The following is a 17,845-nucleotide window of genomic DNA, read 5'->3' as shown; positions in this document are numbered from 1 at the left end:
CTGTTGTGGGGGAGGAAGGTAAAGGAGATTGTGAGCCGCTCTGAGACTCTTCGGAGTGGAGGGCGGGATATAAGTCCAATATCTTCTTCTTCTTCTTCTATAACAATCCAAGCAGAAATGCTTCTGAACCAGGCATGGCCCCCAGTCCGGGCAGGGGTTCCCCCGCCCGGGAGGTTCCCAACCTGCAGGCCCACATTGGGCCAGCGGGGGAAACCTCCTCCGATGTTGCTGGTGTGATGATGTCACCCGGAAGTGACATCATCACACCGTCACCATCGCACGGCGGCCACTCTCGGCATTTCCAGGAAAAACCTATGGTTTTCCTGGACGCTCTAGCCATTTGGGAGGGAAAACTCTATGGTACAATAGGAGAACGCAAGGGACTTGGCGACCCTAATTCTGACAGTCCATGAGGGCCTGCTGTCCATAACTGGCAAGGTGCAGAGGCCATTTTGTATATAATCAGGGGTTTTTTTTGTAGCAGGGACTTCTTTGCATATTATGCTATATCCCTTTTGTGTAGCCAATCCTTCAAGAGCCTACAGGGCCTACTGTAAGCTCTTGGAGGACTGGCTACATCAGAGGTGTGTGGCCTAAAATGCAAAGGAGTTCCTGCTACAAAAAAAAAGCTCTGATTATTAGGCCACACACCCCTGATGTAGCCAATCTTTCAAGAGTTTACAGGGCTCTTCTTACAGGGCCTACTGTAAGCTCCAGGAGGACTGGCTACATCAGGGGTGTGTGGCCTAATAAGCAAAGGAGGTCCTGCTAGAATTCCTTACAGGGCTCTTCTCACAGGGCCTGCTGGAAGCTCCAGGAGGATTGGCTACATCAGGGGGTGTGGCCTAATAAGCAAAGGAGGTCCTGCTAGAATTCCTTACAGGGCTCTTCTCACAGGGCCTGCTGGAAGCTCCAGGAGGATTGGCTACATCAGGGGTGTGTGGCCTAATAAGCAAAGGAGGTCCTGCTAGAATTCCTTACAGGGCTCTTCTCACAGGGCCTACTGGAAGCTCTTGGAGGATTGATTACATCAGGGGTGTGTGGCTTAATATGCAAAGGAGTTCCTGCTACAAAAAAAGCCCTGTATATAATCCATAAAAGTCCCGTGCAGGCATGGGAGCTGCTCAAAAACATAGTCTTTGGTCAACAGGGGAGGACTGGGGAATCAAACCTGGTTCTCCCAGATTAGAGCCTGCTGCTCTAAACCACTACACCAGACTGGTTCTCTTCTCCAGTTAAATTAACTTCCTACACGCAAAAAACATGTTATGAAGAAGATTTCATCCTAACCTGCTCTGTGGCATACCACTTATGCGAGGAAGATTCCAAGATGTGATTTCCCCTAGCCCTTGCAAACTGAAGTAGTAGACGAGAACTCCCTTATGTCATTCTGCCATATTTATTTTCATTCTATTTATTTTCTTTTAGAGCCCACCTTTCTCACTGGAGTTAAGTGCACAGAGCAGAATCACATTACGGGCAGGGAATTTTTTGGGGTAGAAAAAGTCCAGCAGGAACTCACTTGCATATTAGGTCACACCTCCTGATGCCAAGCCAGCCGGAACGGTGTTCCTGTGCGTTACTGTTAAAAAAAGCCCTCATTACACGTATTCCTCTGATTCTTTATAGATAGCTGCTTCTTTCATGAAATATATCCTCTGAAGGGACTGCTTTAGCTGATGGTTTCTTCTGAGTATATTTTAAATGACACTGTTTTCTTTTGCAAACCTCATTTGGAATACTGTGTGCAGTTCTGGTCAGACCCGGCTCGCCCACTAGGCAAACTAGGTGGTTGCCTAGGGCGCCGGGAGGTGGGGGGTTCCAAATTGGGCTTCCCTCCTCCTGGTGCCCAAGGCAAATGCCTAGTTTGCCTGCCTCCCCCACCCTCCTGGCGCCACCGCCACCTGCCCCCTCCCTTCCCTTGAGCTTCTCCCCCCCCCCCATGCGATCAGAGCATCAGAGCCAGCCTGCCCACCACTGCCGCCCTCCCTTCGCGGTGCTGCAAGGCAGCGCCATGCTCTGTCGTTGCCGTCACCCTCCCCTTCTCAGAGCGTTCCGCGCCTGGATCTTACCGCCTTCTATGCGGCTGGTGCGGCATCTACTCCTTTGAAGAGCTCGTAGGAGACTTCGCTCCCCCTCACTTCCGATTCCCGGAAGGAGGGGGGAGAAGCCCCCTTCTGTGGACTCTTAAAAGGAGCAGACGCTGCTCCACCAGCCGCATTGAAGGCATTAAACCCAGGTGTGGAGCGCTCTGATGGGGGGGGGGGACAGAGTGCGGTGCTGCTTTGCAGCGCTGCAAAGGGCGGGCGGCGGGCAGGCAGACTGCCTGGGATGCCACGTGCCCTCGGGCCGGCGCTGGTTCTGGTCACTGTATCTCAAAAAGGACATCGCAGGGCTGGAAAATGTTCAGAGAAGGGCAACCAAGTCGGATTGGGGCACCTTCCCATGTCCTATCGCATCTCGTTGAGCCTTGAGATTACAAAGCCAAAGACCTGTTTTCCCTTGGCCTGAAGAATCAAACAGCCCAGTCAGGTTTTGGAGCCATTAGAAATAACATTTTCCCTGCGGAAGGTCAAAAACAGGTGAGAAGGAGCATCTTCAGATGGGGACACAGAGAAGAAATCCCCATGTTATCCGTACTACTCTTTCCCTACACATTGGAGCCTTGGAATTCCCCATAATGAGTCATTCCGTCCTCCGCATGCCAGGATAAAAGAAGGAAGGCTGCAACAGAGAGTGTGGGAACCGCTTTAATAAAAAGAATAACGTGTCCAGTGGCAACTCGCAGGCTAACGAGATATACGGATACAAATGCAAGGATGCGTCGGTTGGATGATAAAACCACGCTTGCGAGATGGAAACGCAAGATAACAAAAATGCAAATCAGATCCTATGTTGCAGCATGTTTCTTCGTAGGGCAAACGAGCAGAAATATAAACTGGTGCAATTTAGGGTGTGTATCCGTTTCAGGCGGGCGGGACCGTGGGAGAGCCTGACAGCTGGAACTGCACTGATTGATGGATGCATCATCACCTGATTTTGGGGAGGTTCTGGTTGCTGCTGTCATGGATGGGGAGGAGCGGTAGAGTTGCCAAGTCCAATTCAAAAAATAACTGGGGACTTTGGGGGTGGAGCCAGGAGCAAGGCTGTGACAAGCACAGTTGAACTCCAAAGGGAGTTCCGGCCATCACATTGAAAGGGACCACACACCTTGGGAGGGACGGTGGCTCAGTGGTAGAGCATCTGCTTGGTAAGCAGAAGGTCCGAGGTTCAATCCTCAGCATTTCCAACTAAAAAGGGTCCAGGCAAATAGGTGTGAAAAACCTCAGCTTCAGACCCTGGAAAGCCGCTGCCAGTCTGAGTAGACAATACTGACTGATGGACCCAGGGTCTGATTCAGTATAAGGCAGCTTCATACGTTCATATGTGTTCATTCCCAGGTGGGGGTGTGGCCTAATATGCAAAGGAGCAGGGGTGGAATTTTGGCATGAGCTAATCCTCCAAGAGCTTAGAGGGCTCTTTGTACAGGGCCTACTGTAAGCTCCAGGAGGATTGGCTACATCAGGGGGGCGTGGCCTAATATGCAGAGGAGCTCCTGCTAGAAAAAGAGCCCTGCTAAGTTAGTGTGAGCTAGCTCACAGTTTTTTAGCCTCCGTCTCACACATTTTTGTCTTAGCTCAGGAAAAATGGGCCCAGAGCAAACTAATGTACACAGTAGCTCACAACTTCCATGCCAGTAGCTCATGAAGGAGAATTTTTGTTCACGAGATGGCACAGCTTGGAGCGAACATTGCTTAAGATCTGTTGTTCTTGCCACAGTGCTGTCAGTATTATTATCATCATCATCCCTGTATCATGATCAGGCTGCTGAGGGTGTCTGTGAGAACAATGGCTTGCCTAAGGCCCTGACTTCAGACTTCAAGAGAAGATGAGTTGGTCATAAAAGAAGAAGATATTGGATTTATATCCTGCCCTCCACTCCGAAGAGTCTCAGAGCAGCTCACAATCTCCTTTACCTTCCTCCCCCACAACAGACACCCTGTGAGGTAGATGAAGATATTGGATTTATATCCCGCCCTCCACTCCGAAGAGTCTCAGAGCAGCTCACAATCTCCTTTACCTTCCTCCCCCACAACAGACACCCTGTGAGGTAGATGAAGATATTGGATTTATATCCCGCCCTCCACTCCGAAGAGTCTCAGAGCGGCTCACAATCTCCTTTCCCTTCCTCCCCCACAACAGACACCCTGTGAGGTAGATGAAGATATTGGATTTATATCCCGCCCTCCACTCCGAAGAGTCTCAGAGCGGCTCACAATCTCCTTTCCCTTCCTCCCCCACAACAGACACCCTGTGAGGTAGATGAAGATATTGGATTTATATCCAGCCCTCCACTCCGAAGAGTCTCAGAGCGGCTCACAATCTCCTTTCCCTTCCTCCCCCGCAACAGACACCCTGTGAAGTAGATGAAGATATTGGATTTATATCCAGCTCTCCACTCCGAAGAGTCTCAGAGCGGCTCACAATCTCCTTTCCCTTCCTCCCCCACAGCAGGCACCCTGTGAGGTAGATGAAGATATTGGATTTATATCCAGCCCTCCACTCCGAAGAGTCTCAGAGCGGCTCACAATCTCCTTTCCCTTCCTCCCCCATGGCAGGCACCCTGTGAGGTAGATGAAGATATTGGATTTATATCCAGCCCTCCACTCTGAAGAGTCTCAGAGCGGCTCACAATCTCCTTTCCCTTCCTCCCCCACAACAGACACCCTGTGAGGTAGATGAAGATATTGGATTTATATCCCGCCCTCCACTCCGAAGAGTCTCAGAGCTGCTCACAATCTCCTTTCCCTTCCTCCCCCACAACAGACACCCTGTGAGGTAGATGAAGATACTGGATTTATATCCCGCCCTCCACTCCGAAGAGTCTCAGAGCGGCTCACAATCTCCTTTACCTTCCTCCCCCGCAACAGACACCCTGTGAGGTGGGTGGGGCTGGAGAGGGCTCTCCCAGCAGCTGCCCTTTCAAGGACAACCTCTGCCAGGGCTATGGCTGACCCAAGGCCATGCTAGCAGGTGCAAGTGGAGGAGCGGGGAATCAAACCCGGTTCTCCCAGATAAGAGTCCGCACACTTAACCACTACACCAAACTGGCTTGGGTTGCCAATCCCCAGGTAGGGCAGGAACAAGGCCCAAAGGCATCCACGAACAACCCACCTTTCTATGGAAAACGTTATATAAATAAATTACTTATTAAAGAGATAATACTTGTAATACATAATTATAAAGCCATAGACAAAGACAAGAACACAATCCCCCGAAGAGAAAGTCGTGTCTTTCAATCAAAAGTTCCTTTCTTGTTGATAGAAGTCCGTGGAAGTCCTTGAAAAGCCATGAAGTACAATTCCAAGAAGATAATAATCCTTTCAGCGAGGAAGGTGTGTATAGAAGAATTCACAGCGTTATTCTGCTAAGGTGACACAGCGCAAATTCGCAATTCTTAAAGCTGGGAAGATGTACAATTGAAAAGCGGTACACGGCTGTTTTGCATGAGCAGCGGAGCGCAATTGAGCAACAGGGAAGAGCATATAGCCATTTTTCACCTGAGGCTTTAACAAGCTTCACTAATCTGGTGTACCGCTTTTCGTTTGTACATTTTCCCTGCTTTAAGAATTGCGATGTCGCGCTGTGTCGCCTTAGCGGAATAACGCTGTGAATTCTTCTACACACACCTTCCTGGCTGAAAGGATTATTATCTTCTTGGAATTGTACTTCACGGCTTTTCAAGGACTCCCCCCCGGAATTCTATCAACAAGAAAGGAACTTTTGATTGAAAGAAAAGACTTTGTCTTTGGGGTTTATGTTCTTGTCTTTGTCTATGGTTTTGTAATTATGTATTACAAGTAATATCTCTTTAATAAGTAATTTATTTATATAAAGTTTTCCATAGTAAGGTGGGTTGTTCGTGGATGCCTTTGGGCTTTACTTTTCCTGCTTTACTTTTCCACGTTGCTCTTTGGATTACTCCCTATCCCCAGGTGGGAACAGGACATCCCCAGCTTGGAGGCCCTCTCCCTGCTTCAAGGTCATCAGAAAGTGGGGGGTGGGAATGTCTGCTGGGTACTCCATTATTCTCTGTGGAGACCGATTCCCATATGGAGAATTGATCTGCGGGTATCTGGGGCTCTAGGGGAGCTGTTTTTTGAGATAGCGGTACCAAATTTGCAACATAGTATCCAATGCCCCTCCTGAAAACACCCTCCAATTGTCAAAAAGATTGGACCAGGGGGTCCAATTCTATGAGCCCCAAAAGAAGGTGCCCCTATCCTTCATTATTCCCAATGGAGGGAAGGCATTTAAAAGGTGTGCGGGCCCTTTAAATGCAATGCCAGAACTCCCTTTGGAGTTCAGTGATGCTTGTCACAACCTTGCTCCTGGCTCCACCCCCAATGTCTCCTGACTCCACCCCAAAAGTCCCCAGATATTTCTTGAATTGGAGCCGGCCACCCTAGTAGGTCAACATGCGTCTGTACAGTGCCACAATAAACTGCAGATGGCGCTTTACGCAAGAACAAGCACCAAAAATAACTTTCCAAGTGAAATTAGCTACCTTTCTAGGTTTTTAAATAGGAAGGAGCCCTCAATGATGTGAACCCCAGTTGCAAGAAAACCTCTGAAGGAATATCAGTTTGGCTTGAACGGATAGAAATGCTGCCCAACTGATCTCCATCCTTTACACTCCCTTCTCGGCAATGTTCCCTCTAAGCTGTGACATCTTGTGAGCAAAAATTCTACTTTGTGAGCTACTGGCATTAAAGTGGTGAGCTACTGTATACATTCGTTTGCTCTGGGGCCATTTTTCCTGATCTAAGGCAAAAATGTGTGAGCTGGAGGCTAAAAAAAGGTGAGCCATCTCACACTAACTCAGCTTAGAGAAGAAGAAGAAGATATTGAATTTATATCCCGCCCTCCACTCCGAAGAGTCTCAGAGTGGCTCACCATCTCCTTTCCCTTCCTCCCCCACAAGACACCCTGTGAGGTAGATGAAGATATTAGATTTCTATCCCGCCCTCCACTCTGAAGAGTCTCAGAGCAGCTCACAATCTCCTTTACCTTCCTCCCCCATAACAGGCACCCTGTGAGGTAGATGAAGATATTGGATTTATATCCTGCCCTCCACTCCGAAGAGTCTCAGAGCGGCTCACAATCTCCTTTACCTTCCTCCCCCACAACAGACACCCTGTGAAGTAGATGAAGATATTGGACTTCTATCCCACCCTCCACTCCAAAGAGTCTCAGAGCGGCTCACAATCTCCTTTACCTTCCTCCCTCACAACATTCTGTGAGGTAGATGAAGATATTGGATTTCTATCCTGCCCTCCACTCTGAAGAGTCTCAGAGCAGCTCACAATCTTCTTTCCCTTCCTCCCTCACAACAGACACTCTGTGAGGTGGGTGGGGCTGAGAGGGCTCTCACAGCAGCTGCCCTTTCAAGGACAACTCCTATGAGAGCTATGGCTGACCCAAGGCCATGCTAGCAGGTGCAAGTGGAGGAGTGGGAATCAAACCCGGTTCTCCCAGATAAGAGTCCGCACACTTAACCACTACACCAAACTGGCTCTAGAGCAGGGTGGCCAAACTTACTTAATGTAAGAGTCACATAGAATAAATCATCAGATGTTTGAGAGCCACAAGACATGGACATGAGATGTTTGAGAGCTGCAAGGGAGGGAAGAAGGAAGGAAGGAAAGCAAATCCATGGGGGAGGTGAGAGAGGGGGAAAGAAAGCAACTTCAAATTTTAATGCATTCTCCAAGTCGCTGGCTGGGTTGGAGAGGTGATTTAAAGGGAGAAGTGCCTTCTCCTAGCTGGCTGATTGGGCTGTGGGGGCTTCAGGAGCCACACAATAAGTGTGGAAGAACCATATGTGGCTCCTAAGCTGCAGTTTGGTCACCCTAGTACAGATGGAGCACTCTGTCTGGGGCAGCGATGCTCTGTATTCTTGGTGCTTGGGGGGCAAGAGTGGGAGGGCTTATAGTGTCCTGGCCCCACTGATGGACCTCCTGATGGCCCCTGGGCTTTTTGGCCACTGTGTGACACAGTGTGTCGGACTGGGTGGGCCACTGGCCTGATCCAACATGGCTTCTCTTATGTTCTTAAGAGCAGAGGGCCATGAGTGGCTGTTAGCCACGAGGTATGGATGGAAAACGGGGGCAGCGATGCTCTGTATTCTCGGTGCTTGGGGGGCAACCGTGGGAGGGCTTCTGGAGTTCTGGCCTCACTGATGAACTTCCTGATGGCACCTGGGGGTTTTTTTGGCCACTGTGTGACGCAGAGCATTGGACTGGATAGACCATTGCCTTATCCCTCACAGCTTCTCTTATGTTTTCAAGAGCAGGGATCCGTGAGTAGCTGTTAGCCACAAGCTACAGATGGAATTCTCTGTCTGGGGCAGCGATGCTCTGTATTCTTAGTGCTTGTGGCCGGGGCGGGCAACAGTGCCCTCTCGTGTCCTGGCCCTACCGATGGACCTCCTGATGGCGCCTGGGTTTTTTTTTGGCCGCTGTGTGACACAGAGCGTTGGACTGGACGGGCCACTGCTTTATCCCTCCCGGCTTCTTTTTTGCTCTCAAGAGCAGAGGTCCATGAGTGGCTCTAAGCCACAAGGTACATGGAACTCTCTGCCTGGGCCAGCGATGCTCTGTCTTCTTGGTGTTTGGGGGGGGGGGGGCAACAGCGGGAGGTTTTCTGGAGTCCTGGCCCCGCTGGTGGACCTCCTGATGCTTTTGGCCACCGTGTGACACAGAGTGTCGGACTAGATGGGCCATCGGCCTGACCCAACATTTCTCTTCTGCTCACTCCCGGGAGGCTGGCAACCGCTCCGCTCTCCAGCGCCCCCCTTCTACATTCCTACCTCCCCAGCTCCGCGCTTGCAACCCTTTCCAGCCCCGCTTCCCTTTCTTCAAATTGCATCGCCGACCTCCTCCTTCCTTCCTTCCCTCCCTCCGCCCTGCCCGCCCCCCCTTCTCCTCCTCGCAGCCGGCGGGTGGGCGGGTGTGGCGCGCGTTCATTCAGACTTTTGGGCCGACTTTCGCGGGACGTCAGGGAGGCGTGACCAATCAGCGGCGCGCAAGCGGCGAGGCGAGCCTGCCGGCCCCATCTGGCCACGGGTCAGGTGACGCCCCCCTCCCCGGCGCCCGCATAGAAAAAGCGCCGCGCGCCCCAGCGCCGGTTTGCACGGGCTGCAGGAGCAGTGGAGGAGAAGCGCTCTCGCCTGCCGCTGCTTCTGTTGCTTCTGTTTGCGGCTTGGATCTCTGCTTGCAGCAGCCTTTTGCAACTTCTCTTTGGTCCTTGGTGAATCGGGAGCAGGCAGGGCCCGCCTTGGATCTCTGCTCGCAGCAGGCGTTTGCAACTTCTTTCTTTTGCAACTCCCGGGTCCGTGGTGACTTTGCAGCAGGCGGCGCCCGCCTGGAAGGGGGAGAAAAAAAAAACAAAAAGCAAGAGCCAAACAAAGGCGAGACGAGCGCGCTTTGCCGAAAGCCATGCGACACTTGGCCGTCTGGCTGTGCCTCGGGGTGGTGGCTTGCGTTTCCCCGGAGGACCCCTCCTCGCCGGTGATGCCCACGAGAGATTTCCCCCGCGAAGGTAGGACTGGCTGCTAGGAGGAATTGCAGAGTCCGCTGCTTGCCCGTGCGACCGACCGTTAATCTGTGCACAGAGACCTTGCAGGGATCGTCTGCTCTGACCGGCAGCGGCTCGGCACCAGGGTCTCAGGTTGAGGCCATATTCCCATCTCCCCTGCTTCCCCCCTCCTCCCCGCCTTTTTTAAGAGTTGCTGCCGGGGATCGAACCTGGGACCTTCTTCATGCGGAGCAGGTGCTCTGCCGCGGACCTGCGGGGCTCCTCCTCTAGCCGAGAGCGGTGGGATTCCTGCTTGGTGGGAAAGCGCTGCTGAGTCACCAGTGCCATGCAACCCGCTTGCAGATTCCCCCCCCCCCCCCTTGTGTTATCTGTGGAGAGTGTGTGTGTGTCTGCGGCAATGTTCCCTCTAAGTTTCCTCTAAGTCCCTCTAAGAGTCTTGTGAGCAAAAATTCTACTTTGAGAGCTCCTGGCATTGGAGTTGTGAGCTACTGCATAAATTATGGCGCGATGGGGCCATCTTTCCTGAGCTAGGACACAAATGTGTGAGCTGGAGGATAAAAATCTGTGAGTTATAACTCGCAGCTTAGAAGGAACGCTGGTCTGCAGGTGTGTTTGCTTGTGGCACGCCTGCCAACGGAGAGTGTGCACAAGCGAGTGGTATGCCGAGAGTTTCTTTGTGGGTGTGTCAAGTGCTGACTTTGGGGGCCCCCGGGCAAAAGGGACTTTTCAAGGCAAGAGAGGAGCAGAGGCGCTTTGCCCATTTGCCTTCCTCTGCAGAGTCTTCCTTGGTGTTCTCCCATCCAAGTTAGGGTAGCCAATCCCCAGGTGGGGGCAGGGGAACCTACGGTTTGGAGATTCCCCCCCCCCTTCAGGGCTATCAGAAAGCGGGGTGGAGGAATGGGGAGAGGGAGATGTCTCCTGGGCACTCAATTCTTCCCTGTGGAAACCGGCTCCCATAGGGTATAATGGATAATTGATCTGTGCTTATCTGGGACTCTGGAGGGGAAGCTGTTTTTAGAGGCAGAGGCACCACATTTGCAGCATAGCATCCAGTGCCGCTCCCCAAAATACCCAAGTTTCAAAAGGATTGGACCAGGGGGTCCCATTCTATGAGCCCCCAAAGAAGGTGCCCCTATCCTTCATTATTTCCAGTGGAGAGAAGGCATTTAAAAGGTGTGCGGTCCTTCTAAATGTGATGGCCAGAACTCCCTTTGGAGTTCAGTTATGCTTGTCACACCCTTGCTCCTGGCTCCACCCTTAAAGTCCCCAGATATTTCTTGAATTGGATTTGGCAACCCTAATCCAAGTACCAACCCTGGTGAGCTTCCGAGACCTGAGGAGATCGGACTAGACCATGCTGTGTTCCTTCCTTCCAGAGCATTTGTATGCATGATGCTCAAAAGGAGATCTCACCCCCCCCCTTTAGTATTGGGACTGTTGGCATGAAAGAGAATTCTGTCAGACAGGGCTTTGAGTACCATAATGTGACTGAATTAGCACCGCTTCCTGACTTGGGCGTGGAAAGTTCCCAGCTGCAATCGCACACGCTAAATAATGCACTTTTAATTGACTTTCATTGCACTTTCCAACTGGATTTTCCCGGTTCACGCAGCAAAATCCAGTTGGAAAGTGGATCGAAGCTGTGTTATTATTTAGCATGTGTCGTTGCACCTTTTGATTTGAGACTCTGAGCTTCTCCTGTAGGGAAACCGCCTCTGGAGCCCTTCACTTTCCCTGCAGAGGAAAAGCGAGATTTTTGTTCTTACAGAAATGAAAGTGAAGGGGAAAGTGGCAAGGTGGCAACGGCACATCTCAGAGAGATGCCATTCGAGTCCTGGATGGGGTGGCCTTTGAATGAGTCTCCTTTGCCTTTGAGAAGGCGAGAGCTGGCTCTTAGAGCTTTCTGGAGGAGAGAAACGGGGGAAAAGATTCCCCAGAAAAGGTTTTTTGAACAAACCACATGGAAAGAACAGGGAGTGGGAAGTGTGAGGCATGACCGGTGGGTTGTGTGCCTTCCAAACACGTTGGTCATGCAGAGAGACCCTTATTTTAGCTTCTGTCTACATTCGTGGTTTTCTGCTAACTGCTCCTTGTGATTTATAGCTGACGAGGTGGTCGGGTTTCAGATTTAAAGGGAGCGGAGTTGAGGCAGCAGGTTGTTCTGCTATTAATAGGAAACCCTACATGGAGCGTTTTTCATTTTCCGCTGTGCATCTCATTCTTTGATTATATATTTTTTTAACGTCAACCTGGGAGGAAATGAAGCTCATAAATACATCGTCTTGCAGACCCCAACGGGGTGGGAAGCAGAGCTGGGAAAGGTGGTGCCTGAGTTTTGAAAATTAAAATGCCTTTTAGGGGTGCCAGGCTCCAGGTGGGACCTGGGGATCTCCTGAAATTACACCTTATCTCTAGGCTACAGAGATCAGTTGCTCGGATGCGTTGGAAGGTAGATTGTATGGCATTATGCCCTGTTAAGATTCCTCCCCAGACTTTGCTCCCAGATCTCCAGGAATTCCCTGACCCAGAGTTGGCAACCCTGTGGAACCCAGTCTTTTTAAGTGTTACAGGCAGAGTTGCCGTTCAGCTATTAAGGGAATAGGAGAATTACCAAATGGGATGAAGGGCGGTGTGTGTGTGACACTACCCCACTGAGCTCCCTGTTCTTCTCAGGTTCCACTCCCAAATTTCCAGGAGTTTTCCAGCCTGGAGATGGCAACACTAAATGTTTACCTCTGAACCATGAACATTTCCCTTTAGTGTTTTATGTGCAGGGACTGTTTTGTGGTTGCCTCGCTAGGGCAGAGGTGGCCAAACTGCGGCTCGTGAGCCACATGTGGTTCTTTCTTGCATATTGTGTGGAAGTCCACACCGCCCTGTCGACCAACTTGGAGAAGGCATTTGTCTCTTTAAATTGCTTTTTATATGCATTTAGAGTTGCTTTCTTTCCACCTCTCCCTCCCCCATGTATTTTCCTCCCTCCTGGCTCTCAAATATCTGAGATTCATGTCTTGTGGTTCTCAAACATCTGACATTTATTCCCTGTGGCTCTTTCGGTAAGCATCTTTGGCCACACCTGTGCTAGGGAGAGGACATTTGCATGTGCTCAGATGCACTTAAATATTTGCTAAGGGATCTTGATTTTTGGAAAGCTTTCTAAAGGCAGGCCTGCCCCTTATTAAAATGGTTATACTGTTCTTGTAGAGTCATGATGGAACTGAAAAGCATCTAAAGGTTTTGTCCAGGATAGCTGATGTGAGGGTTCTCTGCCAAAAGCACTAGCCTGGACTTCGTTTTCCTAGTCTGTTTTATTAGAGAATCTTGCAGGTGTCTAAATCTTAAAGGAAACGGAGTGGAAACAGAGGCACGAGGACCATGGTTTTTCCCAGCCTGTCTAGCTGACGTTCAATTCATTCGGGTAGCCGTGTTGGTCTGAAACAGCAGGACAAAGTTTGAATTCAGTGGCCCCTTTAAGACCAACAAAATGATAAGCTTCAGATAAGGCGAAATGGAAATTACCAACCCATGCAGGAAATTGGCATAGAGCATAATGATGTTTAACAGATTCAAGGACCAAACAAGAAGAACAAGCTTAGTGTATATGGTTACCCTTCGTTTGGGTTTAATTCCAGGAAGGAAGCAGGGTGAAGGAAATGCACATGTCAGAATTGGAGATTGATGGGGAAATAGCGTGAATAAAATTTTGTTGGTCTTCACGGTGGTTCCACTAGACTCCAACTTTGTTCTAGCAGACGTGAGGTAAGGCTAAGCCTGCTTAACTGGTTTTGTGACTTTCTAAAAAGGTAGCTGGCTGCTAGAGTAAAATGAAGGGTAATTCCGCTGGCGTTCCACTGGATAGCATCTCAATTTCGTGATGTGCGGGGAGCGCAGGCAGCTTAGACTGAAGCTCTCCTCAAGCGCTGAGTGCCCAGCTACTTTTAGTTCTTTGGGGAAAGGAAAACGTCTTGGGGTTCTCTCACTCAACCCCTAAAGGACGCTCTGAGGCTTTGCTCAAGAGGAGCATATGTAAATTTTCATGTGGGAGTTTAGAAAGAGACCCTGACTTGGATGGCCCAGGCGAGCCTGATCGCATCAGATCTTGGAAGCTAAGCGTAGTCAGTCGCCCTAGTTAGTATTTGGAGGGGAGTCCACCAAGAGAGGGCTGTGACACAGAAGCAGGCGATGGTGAACTGCCTCTGAAAGTCTTGTACCTTGAAAACCCTAAGGGGTTACTTCAAATTGGCTGTGTGACTTTACAGTGCTTTGCACCTCTGTTTAAGGACAACTCCTACGAGAGCCAGTTTGGTGTAGTGGTTAAGTGTGCGACTCTTATCCGGGAGAACCAGGTTTGATTCCCCACTCCTTCACTCGCAACTGTCAAGGACAACTCCTATGAGAGCCAGTTTGGTGTAATGGTTAAGTGTGCAGACTACTTATCTGGGAGAACCGGGTTTGATTCCCCACTCCTCCACTTGCAACTGCTGGAATGGCCTTGGGTCAGCCATAGCTCTGGCTGAGGTTGTCCTTGAAAGGGCAGCTGCTGTGAGAGCCCTCTCAGCCCCACCCACCTCACAGGGTGTCTGTTGTGGGGGGGGGGAGGTGAGAAGACATAGGAGATTGTAAGCCCTCTGAGTCTCTGATTCAGAGAGAAGGGTGGGGTATAAATCTGCAGTCGTCTTCTTCTTAAAGAGAAAACCCTAGATTGGCTCAAGTAACAGTTCCTTTAAATAAAGTTATATTTTTATGACAGCATTTATGCAGTTACCAGACAGGAGGCCATAAGAACAATTAAGAAACGTCTAACAGTTCAGCAGCGCCTTAGACTAATGGCTTTTTTTTTTGTCTATTAGACCACACAACCCTGATGTAGCCAATCCTCCTGGAGCTTACAGCAGGCCCTGTAAGAAGACCCCTGTAAGCTCTTGGAGGATTGGCTACATCAGGGGTGTGTGGCCTAATATGCAAAGGAGTTCCCAATAAAAAAAAAAGCCCCGAAGACTAACAAAATTTGTGGCAGGGTGTGAGTTTTCATGAATCACTGCTCACTTCTCCTTCCTTGGAGGTTTTTAAATAGAGGCTAGATGGCCGTCTGAAGAGCCCCGTGGCGCAGAGTGGTAAAGCTGCAGTACTGCAGTCGGAGCCCTCTGCTCACGACCTGAGTTCGATCCCCAGTGGAAGCTGGGTTCAGGTAGCTGGCTCCAGGTTGACTCATCCTTCCATCCTTCCTAGGTCGGTAAAATGAGTACCCAGCTTGCTGGGGGGAAAGCGTAGATGACTGGGGAAGGCAATGGCAAAGCACCCCATAAAAAGTCTGCCGTGAAAACGTTGTGAAAGCAACATCACCCCAGAGTCGAAAATGACTGGTGCTTGCACAGGGGACTACTTTTACCTTTTTAGATGGCCATCTGACAGTAATGAAGATCCTGTGAATTTAGCAGGAGATATTTGTGAGTTTCCTGCATTGTGCAGGGGGTTGGACTGGATGACCCTGGAGGTCCCTTCCAACGCTGTGATTCTACAGATACCTGAAGAAGTGTATGTGAGGAAGTGAGCAGTGACTCATGAAAGTTCTTTCTGTGCCATAAATTTTTGCTAGCCTTTAAGGTGCTACGGGGCTCTTCCTCTGTTCTACTGCCACAAACAGATTAACACAGCTACCCATCTTGATTGAAGAAACATTGTTTTAAGTACAATTATAACAGTACAATCTGTGGAGCACGGCGTGTTCGTCTGCTCTGTTGGCTTTCTTCCACCTGGAGAGCTGCCCGATTACTACCCATATTTGACTGTGCCTCGCTATAGGCGTGCCTCTGTGTTGGAGCACCTTAAACGCCCTGCCGTCTAGAGTTTTGTAAGGGAGGTATCTTAAGATACTATGCTCTATGTGATTGTGGTGCAGGTAGTGTAAACACTCCGTATCACGTGAACTTTGAAGGTAATTATTTTTCTGAGTCGAAAAGTCTTTTAATTCTTCACTCCCACGTATAGATCATATGGAGACATTACCTCTTTTATCAGAAGATAATAGCAGACCTAGCATTTTTTCAGCTGTGAAATTTTATGCGTCTGTGATAGATTTTCGTAGCCCTTCAAATGGGGTCTAGTTTTTCCTATAGTTTAGTAGTCCGCTTATACTTAGTAAATTAAGAAGCTGATTAAAGTGGGTCGCTGTGTTTGTCTGAAGCAATGGAAAACGTTTGAGTCCAGTGGCCCCTTTAAGACCGACAAAGTTTAATTCTGGGTATAAGCTTTTGGGTGCATGCACACTTCTTCAGATACCAGATACACAAAAGCTAATACCCAGGATTAAATATTTTTTTTGTTTTAAAGATACCACTGAACTTAAACTTTTTTTCAAGTTAAGAATCAGGTAGGTAGACAGACAGACAGACAGAAGGGGTGGAATTCTAGCAGGAGCTGCTTTGCATATTAGGCCACACATCCCTGATGTAGTCAGTCCTCCAAGAGCTTATAGAAAAGAGCCTTGTACATCAAGGGTCAGGGCCAGTGCGTGGTGGGAGTAGGCAAAGTAGGCAGTCACCTAGGGCGCCACCTGATTTGAAGGGTGCTTTTACATTCAGTTTGAGCCAGAGTTTTAGAATCTTCAAATTGCCTGCCACTGTTCTGCTTTAATTATTTTCCTTTTACATTTAAGTGTCTCAATTTTGGGGGGGGGGGGGGTTGTGTCTCTGATCAGAAGGCAGCCGGAATACCGGTGCTTAGTTAAATGTATACGATTGCTTGGAAATCGTGTCAACACTGCAAAAACAATACAAATTTAAATTACTAGATGAGGCAAGCAATGATATGTAAAAATTTCAAGTGCTGTCAGTTCTCATGCAAATTACTGCACCTCGTGGTGGCTTTTGGAGGAGTCTTTTAAAACGCATGAAAACTTCTACAATACAAGTTTGAAACGCCTGTAGAGAAAAGACCAGATCAAAACCAGTGTGGAGAAAAACGTTGCAGCAGCAGCTTGGAAACTCATCTCACTGAAACAAATGTAGTTGCTTCGAGCAGCAACGATGCAAAACAGTTGTGAGAACGTTAGGTAATGTAAAAGGTGAGTTTCCAGTGCGGTGATAGAGAGTCACAAACTGCCAGTGTAAAAACACCCGAAGACTCTACAACTCTGGATCAAACTGAATGTAAAAACACCCAATGAAAGGGGTGAGAAAACTCAGAAGACCCCCTTTCTCTTTAAAAACGGATGCTGTGGGCTTGCATCTTCAGGTGAAGAAAAACACGCCTGTGCAAGAGTTTTCAGTGCCTATTGGAAAGGGAAAGTACAATCTGTCTTCCAGCCTTGTGCAGTCGAGCAGGCAGAGGCCAGCATGGTCTCTGTGTAGGTGGTGCACGTGTCCTGGGTATCTTAAGTCTACTTGAAACCTGGTGGCTTGAAGGGAACAGGAAGAGAAATGAGGGTGTGTTCTTTAAGCCTGTTTTTATTGCACAAAGTATTGTCACATATTTTGCAATAGCTTTCCATGTGTGCTTCCCGTGAGGAAATCTTGGGAGTCCTTTGGAAGCTTAGGAAGAGTTCCTTAGATAGAAGAATAGCAGGTGGAGTGCCATGGAAGATGGCTTGTCCATGCTGGCTGAGGTACCTCTGCCATTTCACACAAAGTATTGCAATATATACTGCAATAGCTTTCAAATCAGGGGTGGGGAACCTTTTTTCTGCCAAGGGCCATATGGATATTTATAACGTCATTCGCGGGCCATACAAAATTAACAAACTTAAAAAACAGTGCTCCGCCGAGGGAGAATGATTCAGGCCAGCAAAATTAATGAAAATAATTGTTTTTCTATTTGAAGTCATGTGGGGAGAGCCTAATCTGGCACACACACACAAACACACAGCTGCCCCGCCGCCCTAGGCAAATGCATAGGTCCAGGGCTTTTTTGTAGAAAAAGCTCAGCAGGAACTCAGTAGCATATTAGACCACATCTCCTAATATTAGCATATTAGGCCACACACTCATTAGCATATTAGGCCACACCCTCAGGGATAATCAAGTGCAAACTGAACTGTGACGGTAACTTTTCCAGGCCCTGCAGCAATTCTGACTGGCCAGCCAGGCCCCAGGGAGGCTGCCGCACAGTACATCTGGGCCTTGTGATCCCTGCCTGGCCCTGGGGAGGCTGCTGTACAGTACATCCGGGCCCTGTGATCCCTGCCTGACCCTGGGGAGGCTGCTGCACA

The sequence above is a fragment of the Heteronotia binoei genome, chromosome 4 (genome assembly GCF_032191835.1).
Source record: "Heteronotia binoei isolate CCM8104 ecotype False Entrance Well chromosome 4, APGP_CSIRO_Hbin_v1, whole genome shotgun sequence".
Classification (NCBI taxonomy): domain Eukaryota; kingdom Metazoa; phylum Chordata; class Lepidosauria; order Squamata; family Gekkonidae; genus Heteronotia; species Heteronotia binoei.
The sequence above is the reverse complement of the archived record's forward strand: the minus strand, read 5'-3'. Positions refer to the sequence as shown.